Below are 17,242 nucleotides of genomic sequence, written 5' to 3'. Positions count from 1 at the left end.
AAAAAGAGATCCCTTTAATGCGTATATAGATTCTAAGTTTATACATCTTTGTTATTGTCAATGGAAATAGATTCTATTTTGTTTATGTGTGTACAGATTTTTATTTTTCTACTTAATTTTATTTTTTTATTAGTTATTTTTCTTAATATTTGCAATACTTTTTTCACTGCTGTAAATGCGCTCTATAAACTTATATTAATGTTATTTGTTTCAGCGCTTGAGAGGACTCTCTCATCCTAGAGCGCTTAATAAATAAAGTTATCTATCTATTTATTTATATCTTTTTCTTTCTCTCTCTTTCTATATATCATATTTTATATACATATATATATATATTACTTTCAATCTGTATGTATATTATCTCACTCCAACTTATACTGTCTCACCTATAATCTTAATAATTAAAGTTATAAAGTGAGATAATATAAGCTAAAGTGAATAATATAGAAGGAAATACACATATTTTTCCCTCTTGTAGGATTTTGAAATCGCTCATGCCTGGAATCGCTCATCCAAACGTTTAATGCTTTCCATTTTTAGACCTGATGTTTCATTTACTATAGTTATAACTTCTAGTTAATATAAAAATTTGTATTTTTCTATCTATAGTTAATCACTAGTTCTGTAATGAATAGCTTTTAATGTTACCGCACTCAGAGAAAAATTACGTTTAAATTGAAGAAATCGTTTCTTTCGTTGATTTTTCAAGTTGAAGTGAAAATTACCTTTAAGAAAAATAAAAATGTACTTGACTTCGAAAAATTACATTCAAATCCAATCAAAGAAAAATTTATTCGATTTCAAGAAATAACGTTCAAATCAAAGGGCGCACTACAAAATCATCCCAATAGTTTATTAATTAATCATAGCTAGAAAAATAATTTTTGCATTAATTATCAAATTAAGGTGCACGAGTTAAGATACGTTTAGAAATTCGGGATATATCGTATTTTAGCCTTGTTACTTACCAATGTTAAACAAGAATAAAATGATACCTCGATGCATATGGGTGAAGTTTCTGAACGCAACCTTAACGTCGTGGCAAGTCCGCACAAGGGTACGAGTACAAAGGAAGCAAATTTTCTGCTTTCCGGCCAGCGTCAAGTTTCCTTTACACGTGTCTACCGTATCCTCGTCTGTGCCAATCGGTGCTGGTTGGAAAGCAGAAAATCTGCTTCCTCTCTTTATGCTCGTACCCTAAAATATTGCCATAGTCGAACGCATCGTATTTTGCTAAGATAAAACCTACTCAGGCGAATTCATGGCGCTTGTCGTGAATAACGCCTTAATTATCAAGACCGCGAAATTATCACCGAAGTTTCCTTCTGCTATTTATTCTTTTTTCTCTACTACATCTATTATATACTACGTACGTTATTTTAATATTATTATATCATCTAGGAGTGATTTGTCAGATTAACATCTTACGCTCTTCGAACGCGGATTTAGCGATAATGGTCGAATTCCTGCATGCGTGAAGTAGAGAAGCATTATTATTATTATATGCATAATTGCGACGCTGTCGCCGATCTCTTTGATTCGCGCCTCTCCACGTCGCGGTAAAGCGAAGCCCCATGCTCATCGCGTGCGCGATTCTATCGTGGATTTTCAGGAGTCATTCGCAAGAAAGATTCTGCTTCGTCAGTGATTTGCAAGCATCGATATTTTCGCGCGCGTCTCACTCGCCAAGAAAGCCCGATCGCAAATCATCGGTCGGTCTATCCAGATAACATACTTGTTGCATAAGATGTCTTAGAAAATGTCTTAGAAGAGGTCTATTTTTTTAGAACATCTTTTGTCTAATAGCGTTTTTTTGGCACACTGAAAGAAAAGATTGATTGCAGCAGTCAATCTTTTTTTTTCAGTGCAGAATTGATGCGCAGTCAGTGCACATTAAAGCCATTATACACTTAATTGATCTAAACGTACACATTGATCTAAACGTTAAAGTGAGATATCTCAATTGATAAAATGCCCAATGTGTATAGTTTATCAAATAGCACAATAAAATGTATTGAGAATTTCGCGATTTAACTCGTTTTTATTTTTATTAAACACACATCTTTACATCGATTTATGTACAACGGCTTTAAAGTGCACACTCAGTGCGCACTAGTTCTGCCTATGAAAAACGCTACTACAAAAGAGTAGATTTCTAATGCTCGTTCCCCTATTAATATAAATTAATTTTAATCCCGGTTCAATTTACTCTTCATCTTTTTCTAATTTTAGAACTAAATAAACTACTAATTTTGAAACTAGAAAAAATGAAGAGTTAATTGAGCCGAAGTTAAAATTAAACTATATTCGTAAAGGTACTAATACGGCTTTGAATGACTTATGACATTTTAAGATCGTACTTAAGATGATCTTAATTATAAGAATCGATTTATAACATAAGAATACCGACTATGAATACGACCTAAAAGACATCTTTCAGATATCGTATGCAACATGCTGTATGTTATCTGAATACTAATCGTTATATTATGGAATCTAATTGTTAAATTATCGTGTCGAAAAAATGTCATTCTTCTATATTTTTTCTCTTCTTTAATTATAAAAATTAATCTCGCACTCGGAAATGATACAACCAGTAATAATTCTTTCTATTCAACCTTCCACAGATATTGAATAAATATTGTTAATTAAACACAAAACGTTGTTAAAAATAATTATCGAAGAAAGTTTCGACAGAAACTATCAAAAAATTTAACCTTCGTACTTGTGACTCTTCTAATATGCAATAATCTAAAGTCAGTAAGGCACATAGAAAAAGTAATAAAGCACATAGTAAACAGTAAGACATAAACAATAAGCAAATCAACGTTTTTTATTTCTCGAATGCTTACATTATTGCTTTACATTATCTACTATGATTGGTCAATTCGTTTACTGCTCACGTCTTACTGCCTTGCGTTTTTCAGTATATCACGAGCTTAACGTTTCTTTTTCTCGACAGATGGAAGGATTAAAGTTACCAATGGAGACGACCTGACAGAGTTTTTCGATGACGATGATTTTCACGGCGATGTTTCTACGCCGCTTTCGCCGCACAATGACGATTCTCAGGTTAAATCGATCCGATCGAAACGGGATTATCTCCCGCGAGCGATGGACGGCACGTGAGTACGTCGAGTCTCTAAACCGAACGTTAACGAAGGTTTCACCATCGATTTTTTCAGAAAATCGCCTCTACACGCTGCACCACGTTTTACCTCTCTCTCTCTCTCTCCCTCTCGCTTGCTTTCTTTCCCAACCGTTTTTCTCTCTTTCTCTCTCGTTTACGCCCACGCGCGCGCGGCCAACCACGGAACCGGCCGGCGGGTAAGAGAGAGTGTATTTCTCGCTTATTATCCTTTCCTTCGATTTTCTACCGAAGAGAAAAGAATACGCCGAAGGAAGGTACCGTCTATGTATATTATATGTTTGCGCGTGTATGTGTGTGTGTCGGTGAGTATCGTCGGTATCCATGACGTGTGACTCACCCGCACACGCGGCCCGATGTACTCGCCGGAGATTTACAGCTCATTACCGATTTCATACCCTGGCGTCACGATCGATCCGCCGAGCCGAACCGATACGGCGCAGCGGAGTCGAGCGGAATCGAGCGGAGTCGCGCGGAGTATCGCCGTCGTATCGCGTGCCATACCGATACGTGACACCGCGCGACCGATCAGGTTTCGCTCGTGGAAAACGCGCCAAATGACTTTTCTCTCTCGTTTACCTTTGTCGCCTTCCTCCCACGGAGGAGGCCGTTGAACGGCGGCGTTTGCCTGGCGAAGTGGATGCGACGTTGAATGAAAGGATCCAAAAACGTTTGTTTTTTCTCCTCGAACCGACGACAGGAGGAACACCGGAAAGGATCGAACGTGGATCGCGTTGCGTCAAATATTGATGTCACTGTCGAATTACGACGAATGTATCGGCGCTCTCATGGGTGCTCTCATTTGTGCACAAATGTCTCGTGTCTTGTTACGGCTTTAAACCGAACACACTAAGGTGGGACGAGAGGAACGTTTTAACATTCACAATGAGCCGCGCGCGTGTGTGATCCGTCAGGCGTTGCACACCCGCGGAAATGTCAAACGACGAGGATGTTGGGCCTTGCAGCAGCAGCAGCAGCAACAACAGCGGCAGCAGCGACGGCGGTAGGAACGGCAGCGGTGGCCGTCGCTCGCGTGGGAGTGTGACATAATATCACGCTCCGTTCCTGCGCAAGAATCTCTACGGAGGCACTCACCGCGGATCTGCCTCGTGTCCTCGTGGTCTCTATCCTCGCTCCGATATCCGACGTTTCGATCTCGATCTCACTACGTCGTAGATAATAACAATAAGCGCGTTTCTCGGCACCGCGTGCAGAAATTCCTTGTGTCACGTGTTTCCGTTAATCTTCCTCCCGTTCGTGTACACGCGCACGCGGATCTGCTACGGCGCGTACACGCGTGCGTTGCGTGTCGTCGTCACGGACCACGCGCGACAGCAGCCGGCCCATCCATCCGCCTGACTGCCAGACCGCTTGCCTTGCCTTTTGCCTCGCCTGCCTGAGCTCGCTTCGCCTCCTGCGCGTTCCGTGCTGCACGACGACTCGGGCCGAGCGCGAACTGAAGTCAGGCGCGCGCGCTCCGCCGAGGTGAGCGGAGGTGACTTGCTACTCGGGCCAGGCCGGGGCCCCGGCGCGGAGCGGCGTGGTGCGACGCGGTACGGCTAACTACCACGAGCATCGCAGCCAGTGGCGGCGGCGATGTTGCGCCCGGTCGAGCGTACGAGAAGGAAGCGGGCATCTACATGCGTGTACGCCGCGTGTATGTGTGCTGTTTACGTACAACGTCTATACAGGGTGTTCCTCGAATCGGTCGCCACGGCTTTCGAGGTACTTCCTCATTGATTGAGAACAAAACGTTTCTAAAAAAAAGTTTCTTATAAAGAATTAATTGCATAAGACAAATGTCAAATTTGTTCATTTTTTTATAAAAAAATTCAAGTCAAATTGTTTTTTAAATGGAACTATATATTCGTCTTTTCTTTTCCTTGTAATACATACAGACGAATTCATTGATGTATTATTATGTATTATTTTGATTATTCGACCTCAAGGTAATTTACAAACCTGTCATCGATTTCGAAAGTAGTGAGATTCAAACGTAAACAAACTGTAAGAACAAACAGAAATAGTAGTCGTCGAAATACGTAAAAAAAGAATCGAAACATACATAAAGGTGAAGTAACATTTATTTAACGTTGTTTTCTCACGTATGTTTATTAAAGTAAATGTTCAAACTCTGCATCTTCCGCAACACAAAGTTCTATTCCTTTCAATAGATTATTATACATAGATTCAACTGCAATATTTTACATTTGGATCCCACTGCTTTAGACAATAGATATTCGTGGAATATGTTGTAAGCATTAATATAATTATTTTGAGAGCGAATAATAAAAATAATAATAATGCTATAATATCGATGAATTCGTTTGTTTTATTTACAAAAATATAGAAAGAAAAATATATACATAGTTCGATTAAAAGAAATTCGATTTTTTATTAAAAACTGAATAAATTTTAAGTTTTCTTTTTGCAATTAATTCTTTATCAGAAACTAACAAACTTTTGTTAGAAATATTGTATTGCCGATCTACTGGAAGTATCTGAAAAACTGTAGGGATCGATTCGAGGAACACCCTGTATACGTGTAGTTGCGAATGTATGGATATATGCGAAGACGTGTTGGTGGACACGGGTGTACCTGGCGGAAGAAGGTGCCCCGCGCGAGTAAGCGAACGTGAGTGCCCCCCTCGAGGCACCGTGAGCGCAGCCTCGCGGATCCGCCCGTGCATTGGCGGCGTGCATCTTCTTCGCCGTCGTCGCCATCGCCGCGCCGCGAAAGTTCCGCGCGGTGGGACGAAAAATGGATGTGAGTTCCACGAAGAAGAGAGAAAAAAAAATGGGAGATGCGAAGGCGTATTTAAGCAAAGTAGGCGGTGCCTCGGGCGACGAATTTTAAGGATAATCCTTCAAGTGGGACGTTGGAAAGAAAGGCATTTGAAAACGACGGATACGAAATGCTCGGCGATTATCTTTTATATACGTGTCAATCGCGCTTCTAATTAATTATACGTATGTCCCTGAAGATTAGATTGGATTTAATCGTTCCGAAAGCGATTCGCCCCGCCTCCGGTCGAGCGTGCTAATAATTTCACGCGTGTAATGTAAAGTGCACGATCTATTGCGCGTTTCGATAGTCGATCCTCGCGGGGCTGTATGTATCCGCAAATGTCATTGAAATATGAAATATCGGTGAAGACGGAGGCCGGCAGGCCGATTCGCACGCGGGGGTCGGCGAGCGCGGCGGTTCGCGGAATGCGAGGCGCGGATTCCTGATTTCGCGTTTTTTAATTTTCACGCCGGGCTCACAATGCCGCGTTTACGTAATCGAAATGCGTAGGAAGCCACGCAGATTGATTAGCACATGAGAGGAGAAAGGTTGCGACCATATAGATATCGGCTAGTGGCTCCATGTGAATTGTGCGCGCGAGCGCGCGAAGCAGAGCCGCGCGGCGAGACCACGTGGGTGTCATCACACGCGCGTGAAAAAAAACCCGAGAGATTATAGACGCACGGTGTACTCTCTCTTTCTCTAACGTCTGAAGCAGTGACTCTCAAAGGGCGCGTCGCGTCGAAAATTTGGACATTGTGATCGTTACGCGGGCTAAGAAAAGGATCTGTACTTCATTTTCATAAAAAAAAAAAAAAAAAATTTCCCTTCCTCGGTATTCGCCTGAAAAGGTAAACGAAAAAAGTAAGGTATCACCCACGAATTGCTTCGCGAGAGTAATTTATCTTTCGGAACGTGCCACAACGGATGCCACAATAGTGCGTCGCGAGCGAAAAAAGATTTGAGAACCGTCGGCCTAGAGTGTTAGAGGAGTGTAGGCACACCGCAATATCGCCAAGGGACGGTGCATAAAGGATCCCGATAGCAATGACTATAAATTCGCTCTAAGCGCGAGTCTAAATATAAACTACATGCGAATGTACTCCGCGTCGTTTTCGCGAGAGAAAAATCGCGTATTTTTATTCTGTTATTATTACTATATTAATGCGACCTTTCGCGATTATCCGTTTTATATTCCTCCCGGTGTTGCATTAATGCAACCCACCTGCCTCGCTTTAACGCTTCGTTAACGTCGGACGCTTCGTTACGTCGAACTTTATCCCGTGAAAAATGTGTATGATGAGAGGGGGAAACGGGCAGGGGGAACGCGCGTTAATTATTCCGCGCGCGCAAAATCATGCGTCACAAATTAACGTAAACAAGCGCATTTCCTTTTGCGCGCGTAGGATTCTTCGTTGCGGTAAATATTAGGCACTCTATATTCTTTAGAGTGGAATCTCCCTCTAAAGAGAAAATTGAGTCAGTCTTGAAAAGAGTGGTTCGATTTTTCAATCTTTAAAAGTAAGATTTTAGTCTTTAGAGTGACAATCGATTTTAGAAATTTTAGAGATTCAATTTTCTTCAGAAGTTAACTTAATCTGATGGCTCAACAGTCGAAAAATATAGCCGAGAGTCACTTCCGATAATCGTATGCAACACGACACTGCAACTGTAGACAACTGGTCTCACTTCTGTTCTCTCACTCTCTTCCGTTGAGTTACTCCAATAATACTAAACTTAATTGGGAATAATTCAAAAGCGGATTCCTCCTCCATCTGAGAAAAACCAATCTGCGATCTAACCGATAATCATTTTCGAGGTAATACACGCGCGAGTTCGTGCAGCGTAGCGGCCGATACGCTGCAGTGAATGTAAAACCGAGCGAACAAACTGAATATTTAAAAGATTATAAAACAAGTCGAGAGGATACGGAGCGATACCGCGCTAACTCGCTCGACTTGCGTGCCTATTGACTGCCCTTTCGATAATAAGATCGATACCGATCTCCATGACGTAGCTGTCTTGCGTCATAGGGCGCGAAAAGAAATGCAACAGAAAAATTTTTGTGTTAACCTCTCTGTACAATTTATGTTCATTTCTACCAATTAGCTTAACTTTATTTTCAGTTTAATTTATTCTTTATTTTTCTTAGAAAAATAAAACATAAGTTAAACTGCACAAAAAAAACGATTTTACTAAAATGTCTAAAAACTGATCTAGATACAGATTTGAAAATAATTTTGTTTTGGACCACAAAAATAATTATATAAAACGCTTAGTATTGCAAAACCTTCTAACATTCTAATAACTAGTTCGAACGTCCGACCTAATTATTTTGATGATCCAAACAAAATCATTTTCAAATCTGTGTAACTACCGTAAATGTAGGTGACTTGGGACAGTGCAGGTAACTTGGGACAGCATGTATTTTTGTTAAATTTAATCGTAGTATCTATCCATGAGTCTTTAAAGAAAGTTTAAATTTTAAATTTTCTTTAGTAACACATGGATGCCACGATTAAATTTAACAAAAGTACATGCTGCCCCAAGTCACCTACATTTGCTGTAGCTAAATTTTTAAATATTTCAGCAAAATCATTTTTCTATGCAATATTAATTAAAGTTAATCTACGTTGGTAGAAAGAACAGTAACGAATCATCGGAAAGAGGTGCATAAATATTTCGGAAAAAAGAAAGAATGGATACAAATTGATAAAAAATACACTGAGAAAAAATAGAATCAATTTTTTCCTAATGTATAAATTTCTTCTTCATGAATCTAAAAAATCTATTCTATACTTTTTCTTCATTTCGTCGTGAGCGATATTCTAACTTTGTCGATTGTACCGTGATTGACGGCACACCCTGTATATATTATTACATCTTCAGAAGGTACATAAAAATAGAGGAGGAACAGAAGCGATGGTAAACGGAAGAAAGCGACAACCATAAGAAACCGTAAAATAAACTGAGAAGAACATCACGCTCGGGCGGCCGTCACTCACCTGAGCGGCTGGTATGTATATGAAACGATATAAGTGCATTGTGCTCGTTAATGCGCTGGCAAGCGCGTAATGCTTGCGTATGTGCATAAATATTTATGCTATTCGGCCGAACAATCCCTAAAACGAAATGAAGTCTTTAACAGTTGGGAAACGTGACGGGAACGGTCGCGTATTATTATCGTTGATACAATATTTCGTGTTGCTTCTATTATCAATCCCTTTAATGATATTATCCCCTCAATGCGGATTATTTTCTTCCGCTCTTAAGCAATTTTGATTAGAAAACAACTAAATTCCGAATTAATTTCCGTTTCCAATTTGACTTTTTATAATCTGTTTTTTTTTTATCTTTCTCGTTCTTTCGCTCTCTTTCTTTTTCTCTTGCATTTTGAAATATTATTATTAAAAATTGGAAAAGATTTAATATATTTACAATTGACAAAAATGAAGCATGTTATATGTTAATCCACGGATGGACGCCGTCATTAATCTCGGGTTATTAAATTGAAACCCCCAAATACATGCTGCGAGACATCGATTGCGTTTTTTTCGTCGAATTACGTCCCCCCACGATGGGTTTGGATTTAGGAAAGCTAGTAACTTAATATATGCATCGAATGCAATGAGGAGAGCCGATCCGATCGGTGGTGCAACAACGCCGCAAAATGGATATGTATTCGATCGGACGCTCATGCGGGCGCGTACGCTTTTGGCTACATGAGGGCCAAAAGGAGAGACAAATAGAGAGAAAAAGAGAAATTCATTGTATTCCAAAGAGAAAAGCGTCTTCCGAGAGTAAAGAGAAATATACGAGACATAAACCACAAATTAGATACAGATATCACGATCAAATATACATATATGCGAAAGAAAAAGAAGAAAACAAATTTATTGTATTCTAGTAAAAAAATCCTTAGTATATAGCATAATGATAAAAAATATAATTAAGTAGAAACACAAAAACCAAATAGAAGTGTAAAAAAAAATAATAGATGGTATAGAAGTAACAAAATAATAAAAAAAAAGTATTCAAAATGAGAAATAAAAAGAAAGAAAGAAAAGAGTCATAAGTGACAAAGAAAAATAGAGGAAACTAGAAAGAAGAGACCAAAGAGGAAAGAGACGCAGAAGCGGACCAAGGGAGACTGACTCGCTCCAGCCGAATGCCACTACTCTCCGCTCCTGTTGGAGAAAGAGAAAGAAAAAGAGAGAAAGAGAATCAAGTGACGAGATAAAAGGAAAGAGAGAGAGAGAAAGAGAGATACGCGGCGCACACAGGCAGTGGAGCGGCGTGTACGGACGTGTACCCCTTCTCCACGAGTACCGTCGTGCACGTGCATCCAGGTCGCGCGCGCGTGTGCGTGTACAAAGTAGGTCCAGCGCGGCTTGGCGGCGCGGAGGAGAGCGAGACGGCGAATGGATATCGCCGTCCCCTCGCGACCGGCGCGACCAATCCGCGCCGAGCGCGAGCTGCGTGAAGGCGGAACACGCTGCTCTTTCGCGTATATATTTCGCGGTATTTATTATTCAGTTTGCAAATACGTGGCAAAAATGATCTCTCTCCCGCGCGGGCGCAGACGTTGGATGTTGGCCTCGCCGGACGCCGCGCCGCGGCTCCTCTCACGGGCCGGCCCGCTCTCTCGGAACCCGGGAGGTGGAGCCAGAAGGCAAAGGAGCAGGGTAAACGACGGAGATATCGGCCGTTAATTTGTTAGAAACGCCACCGGCACGGCCGATCGCGCCGCGTACGCCAGCCCGCGTGCGTACGTGCGTGCGCGTGTATACATGCGACACCGCGTTACGATCGGACTCCATTTGAGAAGCCGTTTCGCCAACTTTTGAGAGTCGCGACCTCGCGACGAGATCAAACGATACGCCGGGTATTAGCTTCGTTCAATAAGACTAATGCCGAATATTGTCGGAAGCAAGGTCCGTTTTCGCGAGAGTTAGATTCAATACGATGATACGCGACGCTGATAACGTTCGCGTTTGTCAGTCGCCGCCTTATAAAGCTGCAGTTAAATGCAAGTCGATTGCAAACTTGTTGCGACAGCCAATCTTAATTTCAAAATGCAAGCTTCGGATTTAGCTGTCGCAACAACCTTGCAACTAGCTTGCGTATAATGTAGAACCAGCTTAATGCAAGCGTTCAGGCTGCGCGTTCGGACGGAAAAGGAGCGTCGTCGTGCGCCCGTTCCATGCAAAACACTGGTAATCCCCGTTTTTCTACGAACGCATGCATTTACACCATGGTCAGTTACGCCTTCTCCACCCGTGTGTGTTCTACGCCATAACATTTCCGCAGTTAACACACTCCGTAGCCGATATCATCTCCTTTCATTTCGCCCGTTCGCTTCGCGCGTTCTTTGATGTTCGCCAGCACGCCCGTGTCTTGGATTCCAAGGAAAAACGCGATTTAATCGTGCGATCGTAATTACAAAATTACAAATGCCCGTCCGATCGTGATCATCGCGCGTGTCGTTGGTTCTTAATCGCCGATTCCCAGAGTCTCCCGTACAGTGCATTTAACGCGTATTATACGGAGTCTAATCGTGATACCGAGAACGCGAAGCGGAAGTGTCCAGGGGCCATCCAGCAAGTGATGCGGTCCATCGTTGGTCAGACGTTCACCGAGGAAACCACGTGGACTCGCTGCTCTCGCCATTGATGTCGTAATCACGAATTGCGCGATCGTTTAAAGCCGTCGATGGCGAAACCGCTTTGATTTAACGAACTTCCGGAAAATGGAAAAAAAAACTCGGAAGAAAACTCAATCCTGACTTCCGGGAAGCGTGAAATGTAGACGAGACTGAGATGACATCTCGCGTGATTAATTATATCGTGGGAAAGTCTTGGCCGCGAGTAGAAATCGCGAGTAGAAGTGAAGTAATCAAGAATATTGTTCTTGTCAGGTTTCACTTTTTCGCGATTGATATTATTAATAACGCTGAAAATGTTAAATTATGCGCCGCCGACAAACTACGTGGACGTTTCCCGCAGAGTTCCTCGTTTGCGACGTTTGAGAAAAAAAAAGAGCTGCGCGGTTCAAAGTTCAAGGCACTTTACGCCCTACTTCCTCCACGACTGCGTCGTTCGAGCCGTAAAACGGCCTCTCCCCGAGGATAGGCACAAATTAGAATCCCGTGGAATTCGCAAAAGTCACAGTCGAGTTGGCAACCGGTCCAAGTGTGAACGTAAACTGCGGTACTTTAATTTTTCCTTCCGTGGACCTCTTTTTTTTTCAACTAATTATTATTAATATTTTATTTAATGAATTATTATAATTTTTCATTCTCAATGTGCTCGTCTTTTTGGCCTTCTCATTTCTCTATTTCTATTTAGAACATTACGAGCTGAATTGTAAAATGAATTTTCCTGAAATATCCAAAAATTTGGTTAGATAAAAATTTGGCAAATCTAAAGATAATTTTGATAGACTATCAAAATAATTATATTAGAATCTTAAGAATTTTGAAAAATGCAAAAAAGTTGACATTCTGGCAACTAATTTGAGCATTCTACATAATTACTCTTATGATCCAAGCAAAATTATTTTTAGATCTATACCTAACGAAATTTTTAAATACTTCAGCAAAAGTATCCTTTCAATCGTGTATCGACCTTTTTTTCTCTGTGCTACACGACGAAACTTTTTAAGATCGTAAGACTCTCTTGACATATTCTTTGACGTATAAAGATCGGTTTCACGTATCTACATACTTCTTTTATGGAATTCGAGGCGATTAAGAAAAACTAGGGGATCTCGCGACTGTTCGCGCGAGCATTGCGTTTTCCCGATGCAACATGTATTCTCTCTTCCGGTCGCGAGGATATTAAAGGTCAATTTTCCGAGTGTGAGCCGTGGAGAATGCGAGCGGTAACTTACTCACTTGGCAGCGCAAAACGGGAACGTTGTGAAAGCCCCGGTGCGGCATGGCTCTTCATCCTCCTCGTCTTCGTCCTCTCGACGCCGCTCGACGTCCCCTCGTGTACCTTGCACGACGGCGGCAGCGGTGACGGCCCTCCTCGCTAGGAAATAAGAAATTTTCTTGAGAGATGCGAGAGCCTCTCCGTGCGAGGGAGGAGGCCTAGCCAAGCGAACGTAGTTAATTTAGATTGTATCGCGTGAGAAGCAGGAAATGACGAAATATCCTGAGTGCTGACTTATGCACGCCGCCTCATGTGTGCCTCGGCCGCGCCGCGCTGCTCCTCGACCTCAGCCGCGCTCCGACACGCAAGGATGATACCTTTTTTTCTCCTTTTTTCTCTCTCTATGTATATCCCATATTCCGATCTAACGCCACTGCACTGCGCGGCGAGAATTTTTGCGAAACGCGCGACGTCACTCAAAACATTAGAGAGTTTTTGTAATACTGTTTATCCGAATACAATAAACGCTAAGGTCAGGTTATCTTCTTCTTAACAATTAATTAAGAAAAGGATAACGTGACTTTAGCGTTCATCGTATCTGGATTCACGTTATGGCAAAAACTCTCTATTTTATTCATTAAACGCATTGAATCGTGTCACGCTATGATAAACATCGAAAATTCAATGGAAGAGGTATCCGTTAAATTTATTGCAGAACATTCCGTCAGTCCTCGACATCGTGAGAAATTGAAGAAGACATTAACTTTTAAACATCCTGACAATTGTGAGCAAAATTAGGTGTAATTCTAATTGGAAAATTATCTGTAAAGTGAGTTTTACTTTTTTTTATTTACTCCCTAAATTCTTTGAAGTGGAATCTCGCTCTAAACAGTGAAAATTGAGCTAGTCCCCTTAAAAAAGAATAGCTCAATTTTCAATCTTTAAGTGACACTTCACTCTTAATAGTGACAATTTAATCTACAAATTATAGAGAGTACGCGATTTCGAGCTTCGACGAATGAAATTCGATTAATTATAATTGTCATTTCATTGTCTCAAATGTCGATGCGTGTATAGAATTGGGCATGGCTGCCAGACGGTCTTCCAGGTCGTACCCCGTGGAAATCTTGTCGGCGTACTAAAGGAAGTGACGCGGGAATAATTTGTCACACGTGATTGGAGACGGCGTATAATGAAGGCTCGAGTTCCGAGTACAATCGGTGCCATCGGTTTTAAACGACCATATATATGAGAATACACGCACAGTACATTCTTATACAAATAAGCCGTTACGACAAAGCGTAAACTTAATGTAACTAAATCCATAAGTTCTCGTATAAACGGATATATATTATACAAATGAAAGGGCATGCATTTTCCAATTAATTAATTTCTTGTAGAAACGCTTATCGAAAAATCAAATAAAATCTTTCTTATTCTCATTTTTAAATCCCTATTCTTATTTAATAATAGTAATGGTGAAAGAGAGAAAGAAGCAGTGAGAATAAATCTATAGTAAGATAACACGCGTAATGTGTACACAGAGACGCGCGTACTACGGTGATATATTTGTTGTCGGCAAGGTGTAACGAACATCGATGCGCGCAAGGTCATTCCATACTTCGCTGTCACAAGGTGAATGAGAAGACGTTCATCTATAAGATGTTATAAATAGAGACGTGGGTACTGTACTTAATTCCGCGCACGAAACCGGGTTCTTTCCGTCACACTCCCATGGAGCTTGGTCACCTGAAGAGTTACTATGCCCAATTAACCCTTTGAGAACCGTACGCTTGCCGGGCATTGCCACTTCCGACGTTGCAACAGTTTTTTTGCCGAACAATTTTAGCGGATCCATTATTTGAGCCACACGGTGAAAAAAGAAACATCACACACAGTCAAAAATACATCATATATCTAATACATTTGCATGTATTTTCTATTGCAAATAATTAATTTACGTTAAAAGATTTTTATATGGTATACTTGAGTGTCGTAACTTGAACCATTCGATCCGACATCAATCGAGAGTCACGAGTTATATCAACGCACCTTAATCGATGACGACCATTACAGTTGCGTGCAAGTACGAGCCCGTTTCAACGTGAGCTCTTAACTGAAGAGAGAAATAAAGAAAGAGAGAGAGAGGTCGTGAACGACTCTTTAATCTCTCACCTGTGACCCAGACGATACGCGTTCACGAGTGACAAACAGCTCAATGGTAGCGACCCAGATAGTAAACTGACGTTATTTGTCATCATTTTGATAACAAATCCTTCGAGACGTCATAAATATTCCAATCGTTGAATTTCCCGAGTAATCCAACATTAAATTTCAAATTGCATCCTTTCTGGATTAAAAAAGTATACGTTTTTACAATTTTTTTGTACATCCTTAACTACCCTCGTTAGCCCTTGTTTTTCCTTATATATCCAAAATTAAGCAATAATAAGATAATAAGTATTAAGTAACACACAAGATTTCTCCCTCGCAAAAAATGTTCGCGACTTCAAATCACGGAAGTGAATCAACGGAAAAGTAACGTTCGCGTTTTATCTCTACCCTGAGAAACACGGGCGTTTCCTGATGACGACGTTGGAAGGAACAGAAAATTCATCGGCCGGGGAGAAAAACGACGGTTACGAGCACGCTACCATACGCATCGATAATATTCCAAGGGGGTCTCATTAGCGATCCAGGAACGTCTATCCTCCGCCACGAGGAGTAATTATCTGTTACAACGCAGCCGCGTGTGTATGTACATACGCGTATAACAGCAGATCAGCGCAACGATTAAGCTCAAAAATAGTTCATGGGAACCCAGGTAAGCTAATCTCCATCGCATTAGTGTTGTTCCATACGTATAAAATGCTTTCCGAGGAGGAAGCAACATGCACGCACCTTTACCGCTCGCGGGGTCATCACTTTCGAAAGACTGCGAACACCTCTCGTTTCTGCTTACGAATATCCTCGAAGGTACCGCAAAAACCGTTCCATTTAGAAATTCATTCCTGTTTAATTCTGTTTTTGTATTGTCGAATTATTCGATCGATATTTGGGTATTCATAGTTGGTTCTTGTTTCGAGATCGCCTTAAATAATATCTTATAAGATGCTAATTTTAAGGCTGTACTTAAAAAACTGTTTTATAAAAAAAATCGATTATAAACATTGACTTTAAACCTTAAAATCTTAAAGTGGAATAAATTTATAGATACCAAATAAGGCAAAATAAGGATACAGCGCGGTTAACAGAATGCAAATGTAGTAGTAAAAAATTTTTTCCTCTACTGAATCACGTACGATGACATCAATTATTAATTTAGCTTTGAATGTTTCGACGCCTTTGGAGTCCTCCTAGCAATTAAAAACAACAAACGCTAAAGTTTATCCTTATCGACTTTAAATCTGATCTCGAATAAACAAATTAATAGCTGATACCATTCGACAATACCATTATATAGTTATTATCGCTCGCTATTTTTTCAATGTCCGGCATCTCGCTTATTTCGATCGTCTTGTAAAGCCTTCGTTTCGAGTCTATAAATTAATACAATGCTCGCTACTGTACGATAGCCCGAGATCGCGTGCACGGAATCGTGCGCATCGTTCGGTGTCTCTCGAAATCTACGAGTGCTCCTGGTGAGACAGGTCGGGTCCAACTCGTCGTTGGAAAAATGACGGGTTCGCCATTGGTAATCTACCCCGGCGTGTGCACCTATACAGGGTGTTTGCACGCAACGTATTTGAAAGGTGTATTTAATTTGCAGTTTCTGCGAATTAGATCTTAAGACTGACACCTTTTCCACGAAGACTCGATTGAACGCCACATGGTGGTTATCGCGATCTCTTAATTTCCCAATGTTAAATATTTCTGTAAAAAATAGTATTCGTTTATAAAATTAATCTATCGACGCCTCTGCAAAATGTTTGATTCGCGAAAGAAAAACGTTTGATTAGTTCGGCTGCCTATTGCTCGAGAATCACTGAATGAGTTCTTTTTTTTTTTAGAAAGAATCGCACAAAAGATTCGCGAGTGAAACTCGTCGTGTACGTCGCGGAACACCCTGTATAATCTAGCTGCCGTACCTCTACGGTACCTACCACCCGCAACCAACAACAGGCCAAGCCGGGGCAGAGTCTTAGGCCAGGCCAGGCCGAGCAAGAGTCGTGTAAGAAGGGGTTAAGAAACTCTCGAACTGAAGTGCCTACACCGGAAGCAGGGGCCTTGCTTTCTGGGCTAATAACCGTACCCACATCGACACGCGGGATCTGCGTGCGCGCGTACACGCTTAGAGGAGAGAAAGAAGGAGAGAGAGAGAAAAAAAGGACCGGGGGAGGGGTCGGAAACGAAGGGTGGGAGAGAGAGAGGTGTAATATAGCGCGGCGGGGCCTCTTTATGCGTGCGCGTACGTAAGTACGGCGATCCCGG

The 17,242-nt window shown here is 41.3% G+C and overlaps 1 protein-coding gene across 6 annotated transcripts in view; it reads right to left on the bottom strand.

Moving 5' to 3' along the window:
* The window catches only part of LOC108730716 (Sox box protein 15), a 59,530-nt gene that overhangs the window by 37,381 nt on the left and 4,907 nt on the right, over nucleotides 1-17,242 (bottom strand). For 3 of the 6 annotated variants that reach the window (XM_018460631.1, XM_018460613.1, XM_018460624.1), the window contains one exon: nucleotides 12,832-12,970. The gene's annotated coding sequence lies outside the window, so the exon portion shown is untranslated. Of the gene's footprint in view, nucleotides 1-3,727; nucleotides 4,593-12,827; nucleotides 12,971-17,242 lie in introns of those variants that run through there. The other 3 variants (XM_018460618.1, XM_018460603.1, XM_018460639.1) reach the window with 3 other exon arrangements.

The sequence above is a fragment of the Mycetomoellerius zeteki genome, unplaced genomic scaffold (assembly GCF_001594055.1).
Source record: "Mycetomoellerius zeteki isolate Tzet28-1 unplaced genomic scaffold, Tzet1.0 scaffold119, whole genome shotgun sequence".
NCBI lineage: Eukaryota > Metazoa > Arthropoda > Insecta > Hymenoptera > Formicidae > Mycetomoellerius > Mycetomoellerius zeteki.
The sequence above is the reverse complement of the archived record's forward strand: the minus strand, read 5'-3'. Positions and strand labels throughout refer to the sequence as shown.